Source organism: Heptranchias perlo, unplaced genomic scaffold (genome assembly GCF_035084215.1).
Source record: "Heptranchias perlo isolate sHepPer1 unplaced genomic scaffold, sHepPer1.hap1 HAP1_SCAFFOLD_287, whole genome shotgun sequence".
Lineage (NCBI taxonomy): Eukaryota > Metazoa > Chordata > Chondrichthyes > Hexanchiformes > Hexanchidae > Heptranchias > Heptranchias perlo.
This window is the reverse complement of record NW_027139299.1, coordinates 1-25,415: the sequence shown is the minus strand read 5'-3', so window position 1 is coordinate 25,415 and position 25,415 is coordinate 1.

The window sequence follows — 25,415 nt, the reverse complement described above, 5'->3', positions numbered from 1 at the left end:
CCCCTCCGTGTCCCCCCTCTCTCTCTCCCCTCCGTGTCCCCCCCTCTCTCTCTCCCCTCCGTGGTCCCCCCCTCTCTCTCTCCCCTCCGTGTCCCCCCCTCTCTCTCTCCTCTCCGTGTCCCCCCTCTCTCTCTCCCCTCCGTGTCCCCCCCTCTCTCTCTCCCCTCCGTGTCCCCCCCTCTCTCTCTCCCCTCCGTGTCCCCCCCTCTCTCTCTCCCCTCCGTGTCCCCCCCTCTCTCTCTCCCCTCCGTGTCCCCCCCTCTCTCTCTCCCCTCCGTGTCCCCCCCTCTCTCTCTCCCCTCCGTGTCCCCCCCTCTCTCTCTCCCCTCCGTGTCCCCCCCTCTCTCTCTCCCCTCCGTGTCCCCCCCTCTCTCTCTCCCCTCCGTGTCCCCCCCTCTCTCTCTCCCCTCCGTGTCCCCCCCTCTCTCTCTCCCCTCCGTGTCCCCCCCTCTCTCTCTCCCCTCCGTGTCCCCCCCTCTCTCTCTCCCCTCCGTGTCCCCCCCCTCTTCTCTCCCCTCCGTGTCCCCCCCCTCTCTCTCTCCCCTCCGTGTCCCCCCCTCTCTCTCTCCCCTCCGTGTCCCCCCCTCTCTCTCTCCCCTCCGTGTCCCCCCCTCTCTCTCTCCCCTCCGTGTCCCCCCCTCTCTCTCTCCCCTCCGTGTCCCCCCCTCTCTCTCTCCCCTCCGTGTCCCCCCCTCTCTCTCTCCCCTCCGTGTCCCCCCCTCTCTCTCTCCCCTCCGTGTCCCCCCCTCTCTCTCTCCCCTCCGTGTCCCCCCCTCTCTCTCTCCCCTCCGTGTCCCCCCCTCTCTCTCTCCCCTCCGTGTCCCCCCCTCTCTCTCTCCCCTCCGTGTCCCCCCCCCTCTCTCTCCCCTCCGTGTCCCCCCCCCTCTCTCTCCCCTCCGTGTCCCCCCCCCTCTCTCTCTCCCCTCCGTGTCCCCCTCTCTCTCTCTCCCCTCCGTCCCCCTCTCTCTCTCTCCCCTCCGTCCCCCTCTCTCTCTCTCCCCTCCGTCCCCCTCTCTCTCTCTCCCCTCCGTCCCCCCTCTCTCTCTCTCCCCTCCGTCCCCCTCTCTCTCTCTCCCCTCCGTCCCCCTCTCTCTCTCTCCCCTCCGTCCCCCTCTCTCTCCCCTCCGTCCCCCTCTCTCTCTCTCCCCTCCGTCCCCCTGTCTCTCTCCCCTCCGTCCCCCTCTCTCTCTCTCCCCTCCGTCCCCCTCTCTCTCTCTCTCTCCCTCTCCCTCTCCCTCTCCCCTCCGTCCCCCCCTCGCTCTCTCTCTCTCTCCCCTCCGTCCCCACCTCGCTCTCTCTCTCTCTTCCGTCCCCCCTCTCTCCCTCTCTCCCCTCCGTCCCCCCTCTCTCCTCCTTCACCCCCCCTCTCTTCCCTCCTTCAACCCCCCTCTCTCCCCTCCTTCAACCCTCCTCTCTCCCCTCCTTCAACCCCTCCTCTCTCCCCCTCCTTCCCCGCCTCCTCTCTCCCCCTCCTTCCCCCCTCCTCTCTCCCCCTCCTTCCCCCCTCCTCTCTCCCCCTCCTTCCCCCCCTCGCTCCCCCCCACCTCCTTCCCCCCCTCGCTCCCCCCCCACCTCCTTCCCCCCCTCGCTCCCCCCCACCTTCCTTCCCCCGTCTCGCTCCCCTCCTTCCTTCCCCCGTCTCGCTCCCCTCCTTCCTTCCCCCGTCTCGCTCCCCTCCTTCCTTCCCCCGTCTCGCTCCCCTCCTCCCTTCCCCCGTCTCGCTCCCCTCCTTCCTTCCCCCGTCTCGCTCCCCTCCTTCCTTCCCACGTCTCGCTCCCCCTCCTTCCTTCCCCGTCTCGCTCCCCCCCACCTCCCTTCCCCGTCTCGCTCCCCCCACCTCCCTTCCCCGTCTCGCTCCCCCCCACCTCCCTTCCCCGTCTCGCTCCCCCCCACCTCCCTTCCCCGTCTCGCTCCCACCCACCTCCCCGTCTCGCTCGCCCCCACCTCCCCGTCTCGCTCGCCCCCCACCTCCCCGTCTCGCTCCCCCCCACCTCCCCGTCTCGCTCCCCCCCACCTCCCCGTCTCGCTCCCCCCACCTCCCCGTCTCGCTCCCCCCACCTCCCCGTCTCGCTCCCCCCCACCTCCCCGTCTCGCTCCCCCCCACCTCCCCGTCTCGCTCCCCCCCACCTCCCCGTCTCGCTCCCCCCCACCTCCCCGTCTCGCTCCCCCCCACCTCCCCGTCTCGCTCCCACCCACCTCCCCGTCTCGCTCCCACCCACCTCCCCGTCTCGCTCCCACCCACCTCCCCGTCTCGCTCCCACCCACCTCCCCGTCTCGCTCCCACCCAACTCCCCGTCTCGCTCCCACCCACCTCCCCGTCTCGCTCCCACCCACCTCCCCGTCTCGCTCCCACCCAACTCCCCGTCTCGCTCCCACCCACCTCCCCGTCTCGCTCCCACCCACCTCCCCGTCTCGCTCCCACCCACCACGCCCCCCCGACCCTGTCTCTCTGTTCCTCTCGCCCTCCCCCTCCCAGCGATGCAGCGGACAGAAATTGAAGTCCTCTTGCTGGTGAGCTACCTGGGGACGCCCCACGTTCCCAGGGCCGCGCTGCCTGTGCAGGCAAACACAATTTCCAGGCGACTTCATCACAAGCAAATAACGTTCTTTCTATTCAATTGCTCGTGATCTGGAAAACAGGGCACACAGCTCAAACTGTCAGTACGCCAACACCATGGAGTCCGTGCTCGATAGTGTCAGTCCCATCACAGTCCCTCACTGTCGGACAGTGTCCATAGTGTCAGTCCCATCACAGTCCCTCACTGTCGGACAGTGTCCATAGTGTCAGTCCCATCACAGTCCCTCACTGTAGGACAGTGTCCATAGTGTCAGACCCATCACAGTCCCTCACTGTAGGACAGTGTCCATAGTGTCAGTCCCATCACAGTCCCTCACTGTAGGACAGTGTCCATAGTGTCAGTCCCATCACAGTCCCTCACTGTAGGACAGTGTCCATAGTGTCAGTCCCATCACAGTCCCTCACTGTAGGACAGTGTCCATAGTGTCAGTCCCATCACAGTCCCTCACTGTAGGACAGTGTCCATAGTGTCAGTCCCATCACAGTCCCTCACTGTAGGACAGTGTCCATAGTGTCAGTCCCATCACAGTCCCTCACTGTGGACAGTGTCCACAGTGTCAGTCCCATCACAGTCCCTCACTGTAGGACAGTGTCCATAGTGTCAGTCCCATCACAGTCCCTCACTGTCGGACAGTGTCCATAGTGTCAGTCCCATCACAGTCCCTCACTGTAGGACAGTGTCCATAGTGTCAGTCCCATCACAGTCCCTCACTGTCAGACAGTGTCCATAGTGTCAGTCCCATCACAGTCCCTCACTGTAGGACAGTGTCCATAGTGTCAGTCCCATCACAGTCCCTCACTGTAGGACAGTGTCCATAGTGTCAGTCCCATCACAGTCCCTCACTGTGGGACAGTGTCCATAGTGTCAGTCCCATCACAGTCCCTCACTGTGGGACAGTGTCCATAGTGTCAGTCCCATCACAGTGCCTCACTGTAGGACAGTGTCCATAGTGTCAGTCCCATCACAGTCCCTCACTGTCGGACAGTGTCCATAGTGTCAGTCCCATCACAGTCCCTCACTGTCGGACAGTGTCCATAGTGTCAGTCCCATCACAGTCCCTCACTGTAGGACAGTGTCCATAGTGTCAGTCCCATCACAGTCCCTCACTGTCGGACAGTGTCCATAGTGTCAGTCCCATCACAGTCCCTCACTGTCAGACAGTGTCCATAGTGTCAGTCCCATCACAGTCCCTCACTGTCGGACAGTGTCCATAGTGTCAGTCCCATCACAGTCCCTCACTGTCAGACAGTGTCCATAGTGTCAGTCCCATCACAGTCCCTCACTGTAGGACAGTGTCCATAGTGTCAGTCCCATCACAGTCCCTCACTGTAGGACAGTGTCCATAGTGTCAGTCCCATCACAGTCCCTCACTGTCAGACAGTGTCCATAGTGTCAGTCCCATCACAGTCCCTCACTGTAGGACAGTGTCCATAGTGTCAGTCCCATCACAGTCCCTCACTGTGGGACAGTGTCCATAGTGTCAGTCCCATCACAGTCCCTCACTGTCGGACAGTGTCCATAGTGTCAGTCCCATCACAGTCCCTCACTGTGGGACAGTGTCCATAGTGTCAGTCCCATCACAGTCCCTCACTGTAGGACAGTGTCCATAGTGTCAGTCCCATCACAGTCCCTCACTGTCAGACAGTGTCCATAGTGTCAGTCCCATCACAGTCCCTCACTGTAGGACAGTGTCCATAGTGTCAGTCCCATCACAGTCCCTCACTGTCGGACAGTGTCCATAGTGTCAGTCCCATCACAGTCCCTCACTGTCAGACAGTGTCCATAGTGTCAGTCCCATCACAGTCCCTCACTGTCGGACAGTGTCCATAGTGTCAGTCCCATCACAGTCCCTCACTGTCGGACAGTGTCCATAGTGTCAGTCCCATCACAGTCCCTCACTGTCGGACAGTGTCCATAGTGTCAGTCCCATCACAGTCCCTCACTGTCGGACAGTGTCCATAGTGTCAGTCCCATCACAGTCCCTCACTGTAGGACAGTGTCCATAGTGTCAGTCCCATCACAGTCCCTCACTGTAGGACAGTGTCCATAGTGTCAGTCCCATCACAGTCCCTCACTGTAGGACAGTGTCCATAGTGTCAGTCCCATCACAGTCCCTCACTGTAGGACAGTGTCCATAGTGTCAGTCCCATCACAGTCCCTCACTGTAGGACAGTGTCCATAGTGTCAGTCCCATCACAGTCCCTCACTGTCGGACAGTGTCCATGGTGTCAGTCCCATCACAGTCCCTCACTGTAGGACAGTGTCCATAGTGTCAGTCCCATCACAGTCCCTCACTGTCGGACAGTGTCCATAGTGTCAGTCCCATCACAGTCCCTCACTGTCGGACAGTGTCCATAGTGTCAGTCCCATCACAGTCCCTCACTGTAGGACAGTGTCCATAGTGTCAGTCCCATCACAGTCCCTCACTGTAGGACAGTGTCCATAGTGTCAGTCCCATCACAGTCCCTCACTGTGGGACAGTGTCCATAGTGTCAGACCCATCACAGTCCCTCACTGTCAGACAGTGTCCATAGTGTCAGTCCCATCACAGTCCCTCACTGTCGGACAGTGTCCATAGTGTCAGTCCCATCACAGTCCCTCACTGTCGGACAGTGTCCATAGTGTCAGTCCCATCACAGTCCCTCACTGTAGGACAGTGTCCATAGTGTCAGTCCCATCACAGTCCCTCACTGCAGGACAGTGTCCATAGTGTCAGTCCCATCACAGTCCCTCACTGTAGGACAGTGTCCATAGTGTCAGTCCCATTACAGTCCCTCACTGTCGGACAGTGTCCATAGTGTCAGTCCCATCACAGTCCCTCACTGCAGGACAGTGTCCATAGTGTCAGTCCCATCACAGTCCCTCACTGTCGGACAGTGTCCATAGTGTCAGTCCCATCACAGTCCCTCACTGTCGGACAGTGTCCATAGTGTCAGTCCAATCACAGTCCCTCACTGTCGGACAGTGTCCATAGTGTCAGTCCCATCACAGTCCCTCACTGTAGGACAGTGTCCATAGTGTCAGTCCCATCACAGTCCCTCACTGTGGGACAGTGTCCATAGTGTCAGTCCCATCACAGTCCCTCACTGTAGGACAGTGTCCATAGTGTCAGTCCCATCACAGTCCCTCACTGTCGGACAGTGTCCATAGTGTCAGTCCCATCACAGTCCCTCACTGTAGGACAGTGTCCATAGTGTCAGTCCCATCACAGTCCCTCACTGTAGGACAGTGTCCATAGTGTCAGTCCCATCACAGTCCCTCACTGTCGGACAGTGTCCATAGTGTCAGTCCCATCACAGTCCCTCACTGTCGGACAGTGTCCATAGTGTCAGTCCCATCACAGTCCCTCACTGTCAGACAGTGTCCATAGTGTCAGTCCCATCACAGTCCCTCACTGTCGGACAGTGTCCATAGTGTCAGTCCCATCACAGTCCCTCACTGTCAGACAGTGTCCATAGTGTCAGTCCCATCACAGTCCCTCACTGTCGGACAGTGTCCATAGTGTCAGTCCCATCACAGTCCCTCACTGTCGGACAGTGTCCATAGTGTCAGTCCCATCACAGTCCCTCACTGTCGGACAGTGTCCATAGTGTCAGTCCCATCACAGTCCCTCACTGTGGGACAGTGTCCATAGTGTCAGTCCCATCACAGTCCCTCACTATAGGACAGTGTCCATAGTGTCAGTCCCATCACAGTCCCTCACTGTCGGACAGTGTCCATAGTGTCAGTCCCATCACAGTCCCCTCACTGTAGGACAGTGTCCATAGTGTCAGTCCCATCACAGTCCCTCACTGTCGGACAGTGTCCATAGTGTCAGTCCCATCACAGTCCCTCACTGTCGGACAGTGTCCATAGTGTCAGTCCCATCACAGTCCCTCACTGTCGGACAGTGTCCATAGTGTCAGTCCCATCACAGTCCCTCACTGTCGGACAGTGTCCATAGTGTCAGTCCCATCACAGTCCCTCACTGTCGGACAGTGTCCATAGTGTCAGTCCCATCACAGTCCCTCACTGTCGGACAGTGTCCATAGTGTCAGTCCCATCACAGTCCCTCACTGTCGGACAGTGTCCATAGTGTCAGTCCCATCACAGTCCCTCACTGTAGGACAGTGTCCATAGTGTCAGTCCCATCACAGTCCCTCACTGTAGGACAGTGTCCATAGTGTCAGTCCGTCACAGTCCCTCACTGTAGGACAGTGTCCATAGTGTCAGTCCCATCACAGTCCCTCACTGTCGGACAGTGTCCATAGTGTCAGTCCCATCACAGTCCCCTCACTGTCGGACAGTGTCCATAGTGTCAGTCCCATCACAGTCCCTCACTGTCGGACAGTGTCCATTGTGTCAGTCCCATCACAGTCCCTCACTGTAGGACAGTGTCCATAGTGTCAGTCCCATCACAGTCCCTCACTGTCGGACAGTGTCCATAGTGTCAGTCCCATCACAGTCCCTCACTGTAGGACAGTGTCCATAGTGTCAGTCCCATCACAGTCCCTCACTGTCGGACAGTGTCCATAGTGTCAGTCCCATCACAGTCCCTCACTGTCGGACAGTGTCCATAGTGTCAGTCCCATCACAGTCCCTCACTGTCGGACAGTGTCCATAGTGTCAGTCCCATCACAGTCCCTCACTGTAGGACAGTGTCCATAGTGTCAGTCCCATCACAGTCCCTCACTGTGGACAGTGTCCATAGTGTCAGTCCCATCACAGTCCCTCACTGTCGGACAGTGTCCATAGTGTCAGTCCCATCACAGTCCTCACTGTCGGACAGTGTCCATAGTGTCAGTCCCATCACAGTCCCTCACTGTAGGACAGTGTCCATAGTGTCAGTCCCATCACAGTCCCTCACTGTAGGACAGTGTCCATAGTGTCAGTCCCATCACAGTCCCTCACTGTAGGACAGTGTCCATAGTGTCAGTCCCATCACAGTCCCTCACTGTGGGACAGTGTCCATAGTGTCAGTCCCATCACAGTCCCTCACTGTAGGACAGTGTCCAGAGTGTCAGTCCCATCACAGTCGCTCACTGTAGGACAGTGTCCATAGTGTCAGTCCCATCACAGTCCCTCACTGTCGGACAGTGTCCACAGTGTCAGTCCCATCACAGTCCCTCACTGTCGGACAGTGTCCATAGTGTCAGTCCCATCACAGTCCCTCACTGTAGGACAGTGTCCATAGTGTCAGTCCCATCACAGTCCCTCACTGTCAGACAGTGTCCATAGTGTCAGTCCCATCACAGTCCCTCACTGTCAGACAGTGTCCATAGTGTCAGTCCCATCACAGTCCCTCACTGTGGGACAGTGTCCATAGTGTCAGTCCCATCACAGTCCCTCACTGTCGGACAGTGTCCATAGTGTCAGTCCCATCACAGTCCCTCACTGTAGGACAGTGTCCATAGTGTCAGTCCCATCACAGTCCCTCACTGTCGGACAGTGTCCATAGTGTCAGTCCCATCACAGTCCCTCACTGTCGGACAGTGTCCATAGTGTCAGTCCCATCACAGTCCCTCACTGTCAGACAGTGTCCATAGTGTCAGTCCATCACAGTCCCTCACTGTGGACAGTGTCCATAGTGTCAGTCCATCACAGTCCTCACTGTCGGACAGTGTCCATAGTGTCAGTCCCATCACAGTCCCTCACTGTCGACAGTGTCCATAGTGTCAGTCCCATCACAGTCCCTCACTGTCGGACAGTGTCCATAGTGTCAGTCCCATCACAGTCCCTCACTGTCGGACAGTGTCCATAGTGTCAGTCCCATCACAGTCCCTCACTGTAGGACAGTGTCCATAGTGTCAGTCCCATCACAGTCCCTCACTGTAGGACAGTGTCCATAGTGTCAGTCCCATCACAGTCCCTCACTGTCGGACAGTGTCCATAGTGTCAGTCCCATCACAGTCCCTCACTGTCGGACAGTGTCCATAGTGTCAGTCCCATCACAGTCCTCACTGTCGGACAGTGTCCACAGTGTCAGTCCCATCACAGTCCCTCACTGTCGGACAGTGTCCATAGTGTCAGTCCCATCACAGTCCCTCACTGTAGGACAGTGTCCATAGTGTCAGTCCCATCACAGTCCCTCACTGTAGGACAGTGTCCATAGTGTCAGTCCCATCACAGTCCCTCACTGTCAGGACAGTGTCCATAGTGTCAGTCCCATCACAGTCCCTCACTGTAGGACAGTGTCCATAGTGTCAGTCCATCACAGTCCCTCACTGTCAGACAGTGTCCATAGTGTCAGTCCCATCACAGTCCCTCACTGTAGGACAGTGTCCATAGTGTCAGTCCCATCACAGTCCCTCACTGTAGGACAGTGTCCATAGTGTCAGTCCCATCACAGTCCCTCACTGTAGGGACAGTGTCCCATAGTGTCAGTCCCATCACAGTCCCTCACTGTCGGACAGTGTCCATAGTGTCAGTCCCATCACAGTCCCTCACTGTCGGACAGTGTCCATAGTGTCAGTCCCATCACAGTCCCTCACTGTGGGACAGTGTCCATAGTGTCAGTCCCATCACAGTCCCTCACTGTCAGACAGTGTCCATAGTGTCAGTCCCATCACAGTCCCTCACTGTCGGACAGTGTCCATAGTGTCAGTCCCATCACAGTCCCTCACTGTAGGACAGTGTCCATAGTGTCAGTCCCATCACAGTCCCTCACTGTAGGACAGTGTCCATAGTGTCAGTCCCATCACAGTCCCTCACTGTAGGACAGTGTCCATAGTGTCAGTCCCATCACAGTCCTCACTGTAGGACAGTGTCCATAGTGTCAGTCCCATCACAGTCCCTCACTGTAGGACAGTGTCCATAGTGTCAGTCCCATCACAGTCCCTCACTGTCGGACAGTGTCCATAGTGTCAGTCCCATCACAGTCCCTCACTGTGGACAGTGTCCATAGTGTCAGTCCCATCACAGTCCCTCACTGTCAGACAGTGTCCATAGTGTCAGTCCCATCACAGTCCCTCACTGTCAGACAGTGTCCATAGTGTCAGTCCCATCACAGTCCCTCACTGTAGACAGTGTCCATAGTGTCAGTCCCCATCACAGTCCCTCACTGTCAGACAGTGTCCATAGTGTCAGTCCCATCACAGTCCCTCACTGTCAGACAGTGTCCATAGTGTCAGTCCCATCACAGTCCCTCACTGTAGGACAGTGTCCATAGTGTCAGTCCCATCACAGTCCCTCACTGTAGGACAGTGTCCATAGTGTCAGTCCCATCACAGTCCCTCACTGTCGGACAGTGTCCATAGTGTCAGTCCCATCACAGTCCCTCACTGTCGGACAGTGTCCATAGTGTCAGTCCCATCACAGTCCCTCACTGTAGGACAGTGTCCATAGTGTCAGTCCCATCACAGTCCCTCACTGTAGGACAGTGTCCATAGTGTCAGTCCCATCACAGTCCCTCACTGTAGGACAGTGTCCATAGTGTCAGTCCCATCACAGTCCCTCACTGTAGGACAGTGTCCATAGTGTCAGTCCCATCACAGTCCCTCACTGTCAGGACAGTGTCCATAGTGTCAGTCCCATCACAGTCCCTCACTGTAGGACAGTGTCCATAGTGTCAGTCCCATCACAGTCCCTCACTGTAGGACAGTGTCCATAGTGTCAGTCCCATCACAGTCCCTCACTGTAGGACAGTGTCCATAGTGTCAGTCCCATCACAGTCCCTCACTGTCGGACAGTGTCCATAGTGTCAGTCCCATCACAGTCCCTCACTGTCGGACAGTGTCCATAGTGTCAGTCCCATCACAGTCCCTCACTGTAGGACAGTGTCCATAGTGTCAGTCCCATCACAGTCCCTCACTGTAGGACAGTGTCCATAGTGTCAGTCCCATCACAGTCCCTCACTGTCAGACAGTGTCCATAGTGTCAGTCCCATCACAGTCCCTCACTGTAGGACAGTGTCCATAGTGTCAGTCCCATCACAGTCCCTCACTGTCAGGACAGTGTCCATAGTGTCAGTCCCATCACAGTCCCTCACTGTCAGACAGTGTCCATAGTGTCAGACCCATCACAGTCCCTCACTGTAGGACAGTGTCCATAGTGTCAGTCCCATCACAGTCCCTCACTGTAGGACAGTGTCCATAGTGTCAGTCCCATCACAGTCCCTCACTGTCAGGACAGTGTCCATAGTGTCAGTCCCATCACAGTCCCTCACTGTAGGACAGTGTCCATAGTGTCAGTCCCATCACAGTCCCTCACTGTAGGACAGTGTCCATAGTGTCAGTCCCATCACAGTCCCTCACTGTAGGACAGTGTCCATAGTGTCAGTCCCATCACAGTCCCTCACTGTAGGACAGTGTCCATAGTGTCAGTCCCATCACAGTCCCTCACTGTCGGACAGTGTCCATAGTGTCAGTCCCATCACAGTCCCTCACTGTCGGACAGTGTCCATAGTGTCAGTCCCATCACAGTCCCTCACTGTCAGGACAGTGTCCATAGTGTCAGTCCCATCACAGTCCCTCACTGTCAGGACAGTGTCCATAGTGTCAGTCCCATCACAGTCCCTCACTGTAGGACAGTGTCCATAGTGTCAGTCCATCACAGTCCCTCACTGTAGGACAGTGTCCATAGTGTCAGTCCCATCACAGTCCCTCACTGTCGGACAGTGTCCATAGTGTCAGTCCCATCACAGTCCCTCACTGTCGGACAGTGTCCATAGTGTCAGTCCCATCACAGTCCCTCACTGTCGGACAGTGTCCATAGTGTCAGTCCCATCACAGTCCCTCACTGTAGGACAGTGTCCATAGTGTCAGTCCCATCACAGTCCCTCACTGTAGGACAGTGTCCATAGTGTCAGTCCATCACAGTCCCTCACTGTCGGACAGTGTCCATAGTGTCAGTCCCATCACAGTCCCTCACTGTAGGACAGTGTCCATAGTGTCAGTCCCATCACAGTCCCTCACTGTCGGACAGTGTCCATAGTGTCAGTCCCATCACAGTCCCTCACTGTAGGACAGTGTCCATAGTGTCAGTCCCATCACAGTCCCTCACTGTAGGACAGTGTCCATAGTGTCAGTCCATCACAGTCCCTCACTGTCGGACAGTGTCCATAGTGTCAGTCCCATCACAGTCCCCTCACTGTCGGACAGTGTCCATAGTGTCAGTCCCATCACAGTCCCTCACTGTAGACAGTGTCCATAGTGTCAGTCCCATCACAGTCCCTCACTGTCAGACAGTGTCCATAGTGTCAGTCCCATCACAGTCCCTCACTGTAGGACAGTGTCCATAGTGTCAGTCCCATCACAGTCCCTCACTGTAGGACAGTGTCCATAGTGTCAGTCCCATCACAGTCCCTCACTGTCAGACAGTGTCCATAGTGTCAGTCCATCACAGTCCCTCACTGTAGACAGTGTCCATAGTGTCAGTCCCATCACAGTCCCTCACTGTAGGACAGTGTCCATAGTGTCAGTCCCATCACAGTCCCTCACTGTCGGACAGTGTCCATAGTGTCAGTCCCATCACAGTCCCTCACTGTCGGACAGTGTCCATAGTGTCAGTCCCATCACAGTCCCTCACTGTCGGACAGTGTCCATAGTGTCAGTCCCATCACAGTCCCTCACTGTAGGACAGTGTCCATAGTGTCAGTCCCATCACAGTCCCTCACTGTAGGACAGTGTCCATAGTGTCAGTCCCATCACAGTCCCTCACTGTAGGACAGTGTCCATAGTGTCAGTCCCATCACAGTCCCTCACTGTAGGACAGTGTCCATAGTGTCAGTCCCATCACAGTCCCTCACTGTAGGACAGTGTCCATAGTGTCAGTCCCATCACAGTCCCTCACTGTCAGACAGTGTCCATAGTGTCAGTCCCATCACAGTCCCTCACTGTAGGACAGTGTCCATAGTGTCAGTCCCATCACAGTCCCTCACTGTAGGACAGTGTCCATAGTGTCAGTCCCATCACAGTCCCTCACTGTCGGACAGTGTCCATAGTGTCAGTCCCATCACAGTCCCTCACTGTAGGACAGTGTCCATAGTGTCAGTCCCATCACAGTCCCTCACTGTAGGACAGTGTCCATAGTGTCAGTCCCATCACAGTCCCTCACTGTCAGGACAGTGTCCATAGTGTCAGTCCCATCACAGTCCCTCACTGTAGGACAGTGTCCATAGTGTCAGTCCCATCACAGTCCCTCACTGTCGGACAGTGTCCATAGTGTCAGTCCCATCACAGTCCCTCACTGTAGGACAGTGTCCATAGTGTCAGTCCCATCACAGTCCCTCACTGTCGGACAGTGTCCATAGTGTCAGTCCCATCACAGTCCCTCACTGTAGGACAGTGTCCATAGTGTCAGTCCCATCACAGTCCCTCACTGTAGGACAGTGTCCATAGTGTCAGTCCCATCACAGTCCCTCACTGTAGGACAGTGTCCATAGTGTCAGTCCATCACAGTCCCTCACTGTAGGACAGTGTCCATAGTGTCAGTCCCATCACAGTCCCTCACTGTAGGACAGTGTCCATAGTGTCAGTCCCATCACAGTCCCTCACTGTCGGACAGTGTCCATAGTGTCAGTCCCATCACAGTCCCTCACTGTAGGACAGTGTCCATAGTGTCAGTCCCATCACAGTCCCTCACTGTCGGACAGTGTCCATAGTGTCAGTCCCATCACAGTCCCTCACTGTAGGACAGTGTCCATAGTGTCAGTCCCATCACAGTCCCTCACTGTCAGGACAGTGTCCATAGTGTCAGTCCCATCACAGTCCCTCACTGTAGGACAGTGTCCATAGTGTCAGTCCCATCACAGTCCCTCACTGTCGGACAGTGTCCATAGTGTCAGTCCCATCACAGTCCCTCACTGTCGGACAGTGTCCATAGTGTCAGTCCCATCACAGTCCCTCACTGTAGGACAGTGTCCATAGTGTCAGTCCCATCACAGTCCCTCACTGTCGGACAGTGTCCATAGTGTCAGTCCCATCACAGTCCCTCACTGTCAGGACAGTGTCCATAGTGTCAGTCCCATCACAGTCCCTCACTGTAGGACAGTGTCCATAGTGTCAGTCCCATCACAGTCCCTCACTGTCGGACAGTGTCCATAGTGTCAGTCCCATCACAGTCCCTCACTGTAGGACAGTGTCCATAGTGTCAGTCCCATCACAGTCCCTCACTGTCGGACAGTGTCCATAGTGTCAGTCCCATCACAGTCCCTCACTGTAGGACAGTGTCCATAGTGTCAGTCCCATCACAGTCCCTCACTGTCGGACAGTGTCCATAGTGTCAGTCCCATCACAGTCCCTCACTGTCAGACAGTGTCCATAGTGTCAGTCCCATCACAGTCCCTCACTGTAGGACAGTGTCCATAGTGTCAGTCCCATCACAGTCCCTCACTGTAGGACAGTGTCCATAGTGTCAGTCCATCACAGTCCCTCACTGTAGGCCAGTGTCCATAGTGTCAGTCCCATCACAGTCCCTCACTGTAGGACAGTGTCCATAGTGTCAGTCCCATCACAGTCCCTCACTGTAGGACAGTGTCCATAGTGTCAGTCCCATCACAGTCCCTCACTGTAGGACAGTGTCCATAGTGTCAGTCCCATCACAGTCCCTCACTGTCGACAGTGTCCATAGTGTCAGTCCCATCACAGTCCCTCACTGTAGGACAGTGTCCATAGTGTCAGTCCCATCACAGTCCCTCACTGTAGGACAGTGTCCATAGTGTCAGTCCCATCACAGTCCCTCACTGTCGGACAGTGTCCATAGTGTCAGTCCCATCACAGTCCCTCACTGTCGGACAGTGTCCATAGTGTCAGTCCCATCACAGTCCCTCACTGTCAGGACAGTGTCCATAGTGTCAGTCCCATCACAGTCCCTCACTGTAGGACAGTGTCCATAGTGTCAGTCCCATCACAGTCCCTCACTGTAGGACAGTGTCCATAGTGTCAGTCCCATCACAGTCCCTCACTGTCGGACAGTGTCCTAGTGTCAGTCCCATCACAGTCCCTCACTGTAGGACAGTGTCCATAGTGTCAGTCCCATCACAGTCCCTCACTGTAGGACAGTGTCCATAGTGTCAGTCCCATCACAGTCCCTCACTGTCGGACAGTGTCCATAGTGTCAGTCCCATCACAGTCCCTCACTGTAGGACAGTGTCCATAGTGTCAGTCCCATCACAGTCCCTCACTGTCAGACAGTGTCCATAGTGTCAGTCCCATCACAGTCCCTCACTGTAGGACAGTGTCCATAGTGTCAGTCCCATCACAGTCCCTCACTGTAGGACAGTGTCCATAGTGTCAGTCCCATCACAGTCCCTCACTGTCGGACAGTGTCCATAGTGTCAGTCCCATCACAGTCCCTCACTGTCGGACAGTGTCCATAGTGTCAGTCCCATCACAGTCCCTCACTGTAGGACAGTGTCCATAGTGTCAGTCCCATCACAGTCCCTCACTGTCAGGACAGTGTCCATAGTGTCAGTCCCATCACAGTCCCTCACTGTCGGACAGTGTCCATAGTGTCAGTCCCATCACAGTCCCTCACTGTAGGACAGTGTCCATAGTGTCAGTCCCATCACAGTCCCTCACTGTCAGGACAGTGTCCATAGTGTCAGTCCCATCACAGTCCCTCACTGTAGGACAGTGTCCATAGTGTCAGTCCCATCACAGTCCCTCACTGTCGGACAGTGTCCATAGTGTCAGTCCCATCACAGTCCCTCACTGTAGGACAGTGTCCATAGTGTCAGTCCCATCACAGTCCTCACTGTAGGACAGTGTCCATAGTGTCAGTCCCATCACAGTCCCTCACTGTCGGACAGTGTCCATAGTGTCAGTCCCATCACAGTCCCTCACTGTAGGACAGTGTCCATAGTGTCAGTCCCATCACAGTCCCTCACTGTCGGACAGTGTCCATAGTGTCAGTCCCATCACAGTCCCTCACTGTAGACAGTGTCCATAGTGTCAGTCCCATCACAGTCCCTCACTGTAGGACAGTGTCCATAGTGTCAGTCCCATCACAGTCCCTCACTGTAGGACAGTGTCCATAGTGTCAGTCCCATCACAGTCCCTCACTGTAGGACAGTGTCCATAGTGTCAGTCCCATCACAGTCCCTCACTGTCGGACAGTGTCCATAGTGTCAGTCCCATCACAGTCCCTCACTGTAGGACAGTGTCCATAGTGTCAGTCCCATCACAGTCCCTCACTGTAGGACAGTGTCCATAGTGTCAGTCCCATCACAGTCCCTCACTGTAGGACAGTGTCCATAGTGTCAGTCCCATCACAGTCCCTCACTGTCGGACAGTGTCCATAGTGTCAGTCCCATCACAGTCCCCTCACTGTCGGACAGTGTCCATAGTGTCAGTCCCATCACAGTCCCTCACTGTCGGACAGTGTCCATAGTGTCAGTCCATCACAGTCCCTCACTGTAGGACAGTGTCCATAGTGTCAGTCCCATCACAGTCCCTCACTGTCGGACAGTGTCCATAGTGTCAGTCCCATCACAGTCCCTCACTGTAGGACAGTGTCCATAGTGTCAGTCCCATCACAGTCCCTCACTGTAGGACAGTGTCCATAGTGTCAGTCCCATCACAGTCCCTCACTGTAGGACAGTGTCCATAGTGTCAGTCCCATCACAGTCCCTCACTGTAGGACAGTGTCCATAGTGTCAGTCCCATCACAGTCCCTCACTGTAGGACAGTGTCCATAGTGTCAGTCCCATCACAGTCCCTCACTGTCGGACAGTGTCCATAGTGTCAGTCCCATCACAGTCCCTCACTGTCGAGACAGTGTCCATAGTGTCAGTCCCATCACAGTCCCTCACTGTCGGACAGTGTCCATAGTGTCAGTCCCATCACAGTCCCTCACTGTAGGACAGTGTCCATAGTGTCAGTCCCATCACAGTCCCTCACTGTCGGACAGTGTCCATAGTGTCAGTCCCATCACAGTCCCCTCACTGTAGGACAGTGTCCATAGTGTCAGTCCCATCACAGTCCCTCACTGTCGGACAGTGTCCATAGTGTCAGTCCCATCACAGTCCCTCACTGTAGGACAGTGTCCATAGTGTCAGTCCCATCACAGTCCCTCACTGTCGGACAGTGTCCATAGTGTCAGTCCCATCACAGTCCCTCACTGTCAGGACAGTGTCCATAGTGTCAGTCCCATCACAGTCCCTCACTGTAGGACAGTGTCCATAGTGTCAGTCCCATCACAGTCCCTCACTGTCGGACAGTGTCCATAGTGTCAGTCCCATCACAGTCCCTCACTGTCGGACAGTGTCCATAGTGTCAGTCCCATCACAGTCCCTCACTGTAGGACAGTGTCCATAGTGTCAGTCCCATCACAGTCCCTCACTGTAGGACAGTGTCCATAGTGTCAGTCCCATCACAGTCCCTCACTGTAGGACAGTGTCCATAGTGTCAGTCCCATCACAGTCCCTCACTGTCGGACAGTGTCCATAGTGTCAGTCCCATCACAGTCCCTCACTGTAGGACAGTGTCCATAGTGTCAGTCCCATCACAGTCCCTCACTGTAGGACAGTGTCCATAGTGTCAGTCCCATCACAGTCCCTCACTGTAGGACAGTGTCCATAGTGTCAGTCCCATCACAGTCCCTCACTGTCGGACAGTGTCCATAGTGTCAGTCCCATCACAGTCCCTCACTGTAGGACAGTGTCCATAGTGTCAGTCCCATCACAGTCCCTCACTGTCGGACAGTGTCCATAGTGTCAGTCCCATCACAGTCCCTCACTGTCAGGACAGTGTCCATAGTGTCAGTCCCATCACAGTCCCTCACTGTAGGACAGTGTCCATAGTGTCAGTCCCATCACAGTCCCTCACTGTCGACAGTGTCCATAGTGTCAGTCCCATCACAGTCCCTCACTGTAGGACAGTGTCCATAGTGTCAGTCCCATCACAGTCCCTCACTGTAGGACAGTGTCCATAGTGTCAGTCCCATCACAGTCCCTCACTGTAGGACAGTGTCCATAGTGTCAGTCCCATCACAGTCCCTCACTGTAGGACAGTGTCCATAAGTGTCAGTCCCATCACAGTCCCTCACTGTAGGACAGTGTCCATAGTGTCAGTCCCATCACAGTCCCTCACTGTAGGACAGTGTCCATAGTGTCAGTCCCATCACAGTCCCTCACTGTCGGACAGTGTCCATAGTGTCAGTCCCATCACAGTCCCTCACTGTAGGACAGTGTCCATAGTGTCAGTCCCATCACAGTCCCTCACTGTCGGACAGTGTCCATAGTGTCAGTCCCATCACAGTCCCTCACTGTAGGACAGTGTCCATAGTGTCAGTCCCATCACAGTCCCTCACTGTAGGACAGTGTCCATAGTGTCAGTCCCATCACAGTCCCTCACTGTAGGACAGTGTCCATAGTGTCAGGTCCATCACAGTCCCTCACTGTCGGACAGTGTCCATAGTGTCAGTCCCATCACAGTCCCTCACTGTCGGACAGTGTCCATAGTGTCAGTCCCATCACAGTCCCTCACTGTAGGACAGTGTCCATAGTGTCAGTCCCATCACAGTCCCTCACTGTCGACAGTGTCCATAGTGTCAGTCCCATCACAGTCCCTCACTGTCGGACAGTGTCCATAGTGTCAGTCCCATCACAGTCCCTCACTGTAGGACAGTGTCCATAGTGTCAGTCCCCATCACAGTCCCTCACTGTAGGACAGTGTCCATAGTGTCAGTCCCATCACAGTCCCTCACTGTCGGACAGTGTCCATAGTGTCAGTCCCATCACAGTCCCTCACTGTCGGACAGTGTCCATAGTGTCAGTCCCATCACAGTCCCTCACTGTAGGACAGTGTCCATAGTGTCAGTCCCATCACAGTCCCTCACTGTAGGACAGTGTCCATAGTGTCAGTCCCATCACAGTCCCTCACTGTAGGACAGTGTCCATAGTGTCAGTCCCATCACAGTCCCTCACTGTCAGGACAGTGTCCATAGTGTCAGTCCCATCACAGTCCCTCACTGTAGGACAGTGTCCATAGTGTCAGTCCCATCACAGTCCCTCACTGTAGGACAGTGTCCATAGTGTCAGTCCCATCACAGTCCCTCACTGTCGGACAGTGTCCATAGTGTCAGTCCCATCACAGTCCCTCACTGTCGACAGTGTCCATAGTGTCAGTCCCATCACAGTCCCTCACTGTAGGACAGTGTCCATAGTGTCAGTCCCATCACAGTCCCTCACTGTCGGACAGTGTCCATAGTGTCAGTCCCATCACAGTCCCTCACTGTAGGACAGTGTCCATAGTGTCAGTCCCATCACAGTCCCTCACTGTCGGACAGTGTCCATAGTGTCAGTCCCATCACAGTCCCTCACTGTCGGACAGTGTCCATAGTGTCAGTCCCATCACAGTCCCCTCACTGTCAGGACAGTGTCCATAGTGTCAGTCCCATCACAGTCCCTCACTGTAGGACAGTGTCCATAGTGTCAGTCCCATCACAGTCCCTCACTGTCGGACAGTGTCCATAGTGTCAGTCCCATCACAGTCCCTCACTGTCGGACAGTGTCCATAGTGTCAGTCCCATCACAGTCCCTCACTGTCAGGACAGTGTCCATAGTGTCAGTCCCATCACAGTCCCTCACTGTCGGACAGTGTCCATAGTGTCAGTCCCATCACAGTCCCTCACTGTAGGACAGTGTCCATAGTGTCAGTCCCATCACAGTCCCTCACTGTAGGACAGTGTCCATAGTGTCAGTCCCATCACAGTCCCTCACTGTCAGGACAGTGTCCATAGTGTCAGTCCCATCACAGTCCCTCACTGTAGGACAGTGTCCATAGTGTCAGTCCCATCACAGTCCCTCACTGTAGGACAGTGTCCATAGTGGTCAGTCCCATCACAGTCCCTCACTGTCAGGACAGTGTCCATAGTGTCAGTCCCATCACAGTCCCTCACTGTCGGACAGTGTCCATAGTGTCAGTCCCATCACAGTCCCTCACTGTAGGACAGTGTCCATAGTGTCAGTCCCATCACAGTCCCTCACTGTCAGACAGTGTCCATAGTGTCAGCCCATCACAGTCCCTCACTGTAGGACAGTGGTCCATAGTGTCAGTCCCATCACAGTCCCTCACTGTCGGACAGTGTCCATAGTGTCAGTCCCATCACAGTCCCTCACTGTCGGACAGTGTCCATAGTGTCAGTCCCATCACAGTCCCTCACTGTAGACAGTGTCCATAGTGTCAGTCCCATCACAGTCCCTCACTGTCGGACAGTGTCCATAGTGTCAGTCCCATCACAGTCCCTCACTGTCGGACAGTGTCCATAGTGTCAGTCCCATCACAGTCCCTCACTGTCGGACAGTGTCCATAGTGTCAGTCCCATCACAGTCCCTCACTGTAGGACAGTGTCCATAGTGTCAGTCCCATCACAGTCCCTCACTGTCGGACAGTGTCCATAGTGTCAGTCCCATCACAGTCCCTCACTGTAGGACAGTGTCCATAGTGTCAGTCCCATCACAGTCCCTCACTGTAGGACAGTGTCCATAGTGTCAGTCCCATCACAGTCCCTCACTGTCAGACAGTGTCCATAGTGTCAGTCCCATCACAGTCCCTCACTGTAGGACAGTGTCCATAGTGTCAGTCCCATCACAGTCCCTCACTGTCGGACAGTGTCCATAGTGTCAGTCCCATCACAGTCCCTCACTGTCAGGACAGTGTCCATAGTGTCAGTCCCATCACAGTCCCTCACTGTAGGACAGTGTCCATAGTGTCAGTCCATCACAGTCCCTCACTGTAGGACAGTGTCCATAGTGTCAGTCCATCACAGTCCCTCACTGTCGGACAGTGTCCATAGTGTCAGTCCATCACAGTCCCTCACTGTCAGGACAGTGTCCATAGTGTCAGTCCCATCACAGTCCCTCACTGTCGGACAGTGTCCATAGTGTCAGTCCCATCACAGTCCCTCACTGTAGGACAGTGTCCATAGTGTCAGTCCCATCACAGTCCCTCACTGTAGGACAGTGTCCATAGTGTCAGTCCCATCACAGTCCCTCACTGTAGGACAGTGTCCATAGTGTCAGTCCCATCACAGTCCCTCACTGTAGGACAGTGTCCATAGTGTCAGTCCCATCACAGTCCCTCACTGTAGGACAGTGTCCATAGTGTCAGTCCATCACAGTCCCTCACTGTGGACAGTGTCCATAGTGTCAGTCCCATCACAGTCCCTCACTGTAGGACAGTGTCCATAGTGTCAGTCCCATCACAGTCCCTCACTGTCGGACAGTGTCCATAGTGTCAGTCCCATCACAGTCCCTCACTGTAGGACAGTGTCCATAGTGTCAGTCCCATCACAGTCCCTCACTGTCGGACAGTGTCCATAGTGTCAGTCCCATCACAGTCCCTCACTGTCGGACAGTGTCCATAGTGTCAGTCCCATCACAGTCCTCACTGTCGGACAGTGTCCATAGTGTCAGTCCCATCACAGTCCCTCACTGTAGGACAGTGTCCATAGTGTCAGTCCCATCACAGTCCCTCACTGTCGGACAGTGTCCATAGTGTCAGTCCATCACAGTCCCTCACTGTAGGGACAGTGTCCATAGTGTCAGTCCCATCACAGTCCCTCACTGTAGGACAGTGTCCATAGTGTCAGTCCCATCACAGTCCCTCACTGTAGGGACAGTGTCCATAGTGTCAGTCCCATCACAGTCCCTCACTGTCGGACAGTGTCCATAGTGTCAGTCCCATCACAGTCCCTCACTGTAGGACAGTGTCCATAGTGTCAGTCCCATCACAGTCCTCACTGTCGGACAGTGTCCATAGTGTCAGTCCATCACAGTCCCTCACTGTAGGACAGTGTCCATAGTGTCAGTCCCATCACAGTCCCTCACTGTCGGACAGTGTCCATAGTGTCAGTCCCATCACAGTCCCTCACTGTCGGACAGTGTCCATAGTGTCAGTCCCATCACAGTCCCTCACTGTAGGACAGTGTCCATAGTGTCAGTCCCATCACAGTCCCTCACTGTCGACAGTGTCCATAGTGTCAGTCCCATCACAGTCCCTCACTGTAGGACAGTGTCCATAGTGTCAGTCCCATCACAGTCCCTCACTGTCGGACAGTGTCCATAGTGTCAGTCCCATCACAGTCCCTCACTGTAGGACAGTGTCCATAGTGTCAGTCCCATCACAGTCCCTCACTGTAGGACAGTGTCCATAGTGTCAGTCCCATCACAGTCCCTCACTGTAGGACAGTGTCCATAGTGTCAGTCCCATCACAGTCCCTCACTGTAGGACAGTGTCCATAGTGTCAGTCCCATCACAGTCCCTCACTGTCGGACAGTGTCCATAGTGTCAGTCCATCACAGTCCCTCACTGTAGGACAGTGTCCATAGTGTCAGTCCATCACAGTCCCTCACTGTCGGACAGTGTCCATAGTGTCAGTCCCATCACAGTCCCTCACTGTAGGACAGTGTCCATAGTGTCAGTCCCATCACAGTCCCTCACTGTCGGACAGTGTCCATAGTGTCAGTCCCATCACAGTCCCTCACTGTGGACAGTGTCCATAGTGTCAGTCCCATCACAGTCCCTCACTGTAGGACAGTGTCCATAGTGTCAGTCCCATCACAGTCCCTCACTGTAGGACAGTGTCCATAGTGTCAGTCCCATCACAGTCCCTCACTGTCGGACAGTGTCCATAGTGTCAGTCCCATCACAGTCCCTCACTGTCGGACAGTTGTCCATAGTGTCAGTCCCATCACAGTCCCTCACTGTAGGACAGTGTCCATAGTTGTCAGTCCCATCACAGTCCCTCACTGTCAGACAGTGTCCATAGTGTCAGTCCCATCACAGTCCCTCACTGTAGGACAGTGTCCATAGTGTCCAGTCCCATCACAGTCCCACTGTCAGGACAGTGTCCATAGTGTCAGTCCCATCACAGTCCCTCACTGTAGGACAGTGTCCATAGTGTCAGTCCCATCACAGTCCCTCACTGTCAGGACAGTGTCCATAGTGTCAGTCCCATCACAGTCCCTCACTGTAGGACAGTGTCCATAGTGTCAGTCCCATCACAGTCCCTCACTGTCAGGACAGTGCCATAGTGTCAGTCCCATCACAGTCCCTCACTGTAGGACAGTGTCCATAGTGTCAGTCCCATCACAGTCCCTCACTGTCGGACAGTGTCCATAGTGTCAGTCCCATCACAGTCCCTCACTGTCAGAACAGTGTCCATAGTGTCAGTCCCATCACAGTCCCTCACTGTAGGGACAGTGTCCGATAGTGTCAGTCCCATCACAGTCCCTCACTGGTCAGACAGTGGTCCATAGTGTCAGTCCCATCACATGTCCCTCACTGTAGGACAGTGTCCATAGTGTCAGTCCCATCACAGTCCCTCACTGTAGGACAGTGTCCATAGTGTCAGTCCCATCACAGTCCCTCACTGTCGACAGTGTCCATAGTGTCAGTCCCATCACAGTCCCTCACTGTCAGACAGTGTCCATAGTGTCAGTCCCATCACAGTCCCTCACTGTAGGGACAGTGTCCATAGTGTCAGTCCCATCACAGTCCCTCACTGTCGGACAGTGTCCATAGTGTCAGTCCCATCACAGTCCTCCACTGTCAGGACAGTGTCCATAGTGTCAGACCCATCACAGTCCCTCACTGTCGGACAGTGTCCATAGTGTCAGTCCATCACAGTCCCTCACTGTCGGACAGTGTCCATAGTGTCAGTCCCATCACAGTCCCTCACTGTAGGACAGTGTCCATAGTGTCAGTCCATCAACAGTCCCTCACTGTAGGACAGTGTCCATATTGTCAGTCCCATCACAGTCCTCACTGTCAGACAGTGTCCATAGTGTCAGTCCCATCACAGTCCCTCAATTGTAGGACAGTGTCCATAGTGTCAGTCCCATCACAGTCCCTCACTGTCGGACAGTGTCCATAGTGTTCAGTCCCATCACAGTCCCTCACTGTCAGACAGTGTCCATAGTGTCAGTCCATCACAGTCCCTCACTGTAGGACAGTGTCCATAGTGTCAGTCCCATCACAGTCCCTCACTGTAGGACAGTTGTCCATAGTGTCAGTCCCATCACAGTCCCTCACTGTCAGGACAGTGTCCATAGTGTCAGTCCCATCACAGTCCCTCACTGTAGGACAGTGTCCATAGTTTCAGTCCCATCACAGTCCTCACTGTCGGACAGTGTCCATAGTGTCAGGTCCCATCACAGTCCCTCACTGTCGGACAGTGTCCATGGTGTCAGTCCCATCACAGTCCCTCACTGTCAGACAGTGTCCATAGTGTCAGTCCCATCACAGTCCCTCACTGGCGGACAGTTGTCCATAGTGTCAGTCCCATCACAGTCCCTCACTGTAGGACAGTGTATATTAGTGTCAGTCCCATCACAGTCCCTCACTGTGGGACCAGTGTCCATAGTGTCAGTCCCATCACAGTCCCTCACTGTCGGACAGTGTCCATAGTGTCAGTCCCATCACAGTCCCTCACTGTGGGACAGTGTCCATAGTGTCAGTCCCATCACAGTCCCTCACTGTAGGACAGTGTCCATAGTGTCAGTCCCATCACAGTCCTCACTGTTGGACAGTGTCCATAGTGTCAGTCCCATCACAGTACCCTCACTGTCGGACAGTGTCCATAGTGGTCAGTCCCATCACAGTCCCTCACTGTCGGACAGTGTCCATAGTGTCAGTCCCCATCACAGTCCCTCACTGTGGGACAGTGTCCATGGTGTCAGTTCCCATACACAGTCCCTCACTGTAGGACAGTGTCCATAGTGTCAGTCCCATCACAGTCCCTCACTGTCGGACAGTGTCCATAGTGTCAGTCCCATCACAGTCCTCACTGTCGGACAGTGTCCATAGTGTCAGTCCCATCACAGTCCCTCACTGTATTTTCAAGGGGACAGTGTCCATAGTGTCAGTCCCATCACAGTCCCTCACTGTAGGACAGTGTCCATAGTGTCAGTCCCATCACAGTCCCTCACTGTAGGACAGTGTCCATAGTGTCAGTCCCATCACAGTCCCTCACTGTCGGAACAGTGTCCATAGTGTCAGTCCCATCACAGTCCCTCACTGAGGACAGTGTCCATAGGTGTCAGTCCCATCACAGTCCCTCACTGTCGGACAGTGTCCATAGTGTCAGTCCCATCACAGTCCCTCACTGTGGGACAGTGTCCATAGTGTCAGTCCCATCACAGTCCCTCACTGTAGACAGTGTCCATAGTGTCAAGTCCCATCACAGTCCCTCACTGTCGGACAGTGTCCATAGTGTCAGTCCCATCACAGTCCCTCACTGTAGGACAGTGTCCATAGTGTCAGTCCCATCATAGTCCCCTCACTGTCGGACAGTGTCCATAGTGTCAGTCCCATCACATCCCTCACTGTAGGACAGTGTCCATAGTGTCAGTCCCATCACAGTCCCTCACTGTAGGACAGTGTCCATAGTGTCAGTCCCATCATAGTCCCTCACTGTCGGACAGTGTCCATAGTGTCAGTCCCATCACAGGTCCCTCACTGTAGGACAGTGTCCATAGTGTCAGTCCCATCACAGTCCCTCACTGTAGGACAGTGTCCATAGTGGTCAGTCCCATCACAGTCCCTCATGGTGGGACAGTGTCCATAGTGTCAGTCCCATCACAGTCCCTCACTGTCAGACAGTGTCCATAGTGTCAGTCCCTATCACAGTCCCTCACTGTAGAGACAGTGTCCATATAGTGTCAGTCCATCACAGTCCCTCACTGTCGGAAGTGTCCATAGTGTCAGTCCCATCACAGTCCCTCACTGTCGGACAGTGACACATAGTGTCAGTCCATCACAGGTCCCTCACTGACGGGACAGTGTCCATAGTGTCAGTCCCATCACAGTCCCTCACTGTCAGGACAGTGTCCATGGTGTCAGTCCATCACAGTCCCTCACTGTAGGACAGTGTCCATAGTGTCAGTCCCATCACAGTCCTCACTGTGGGACAGTA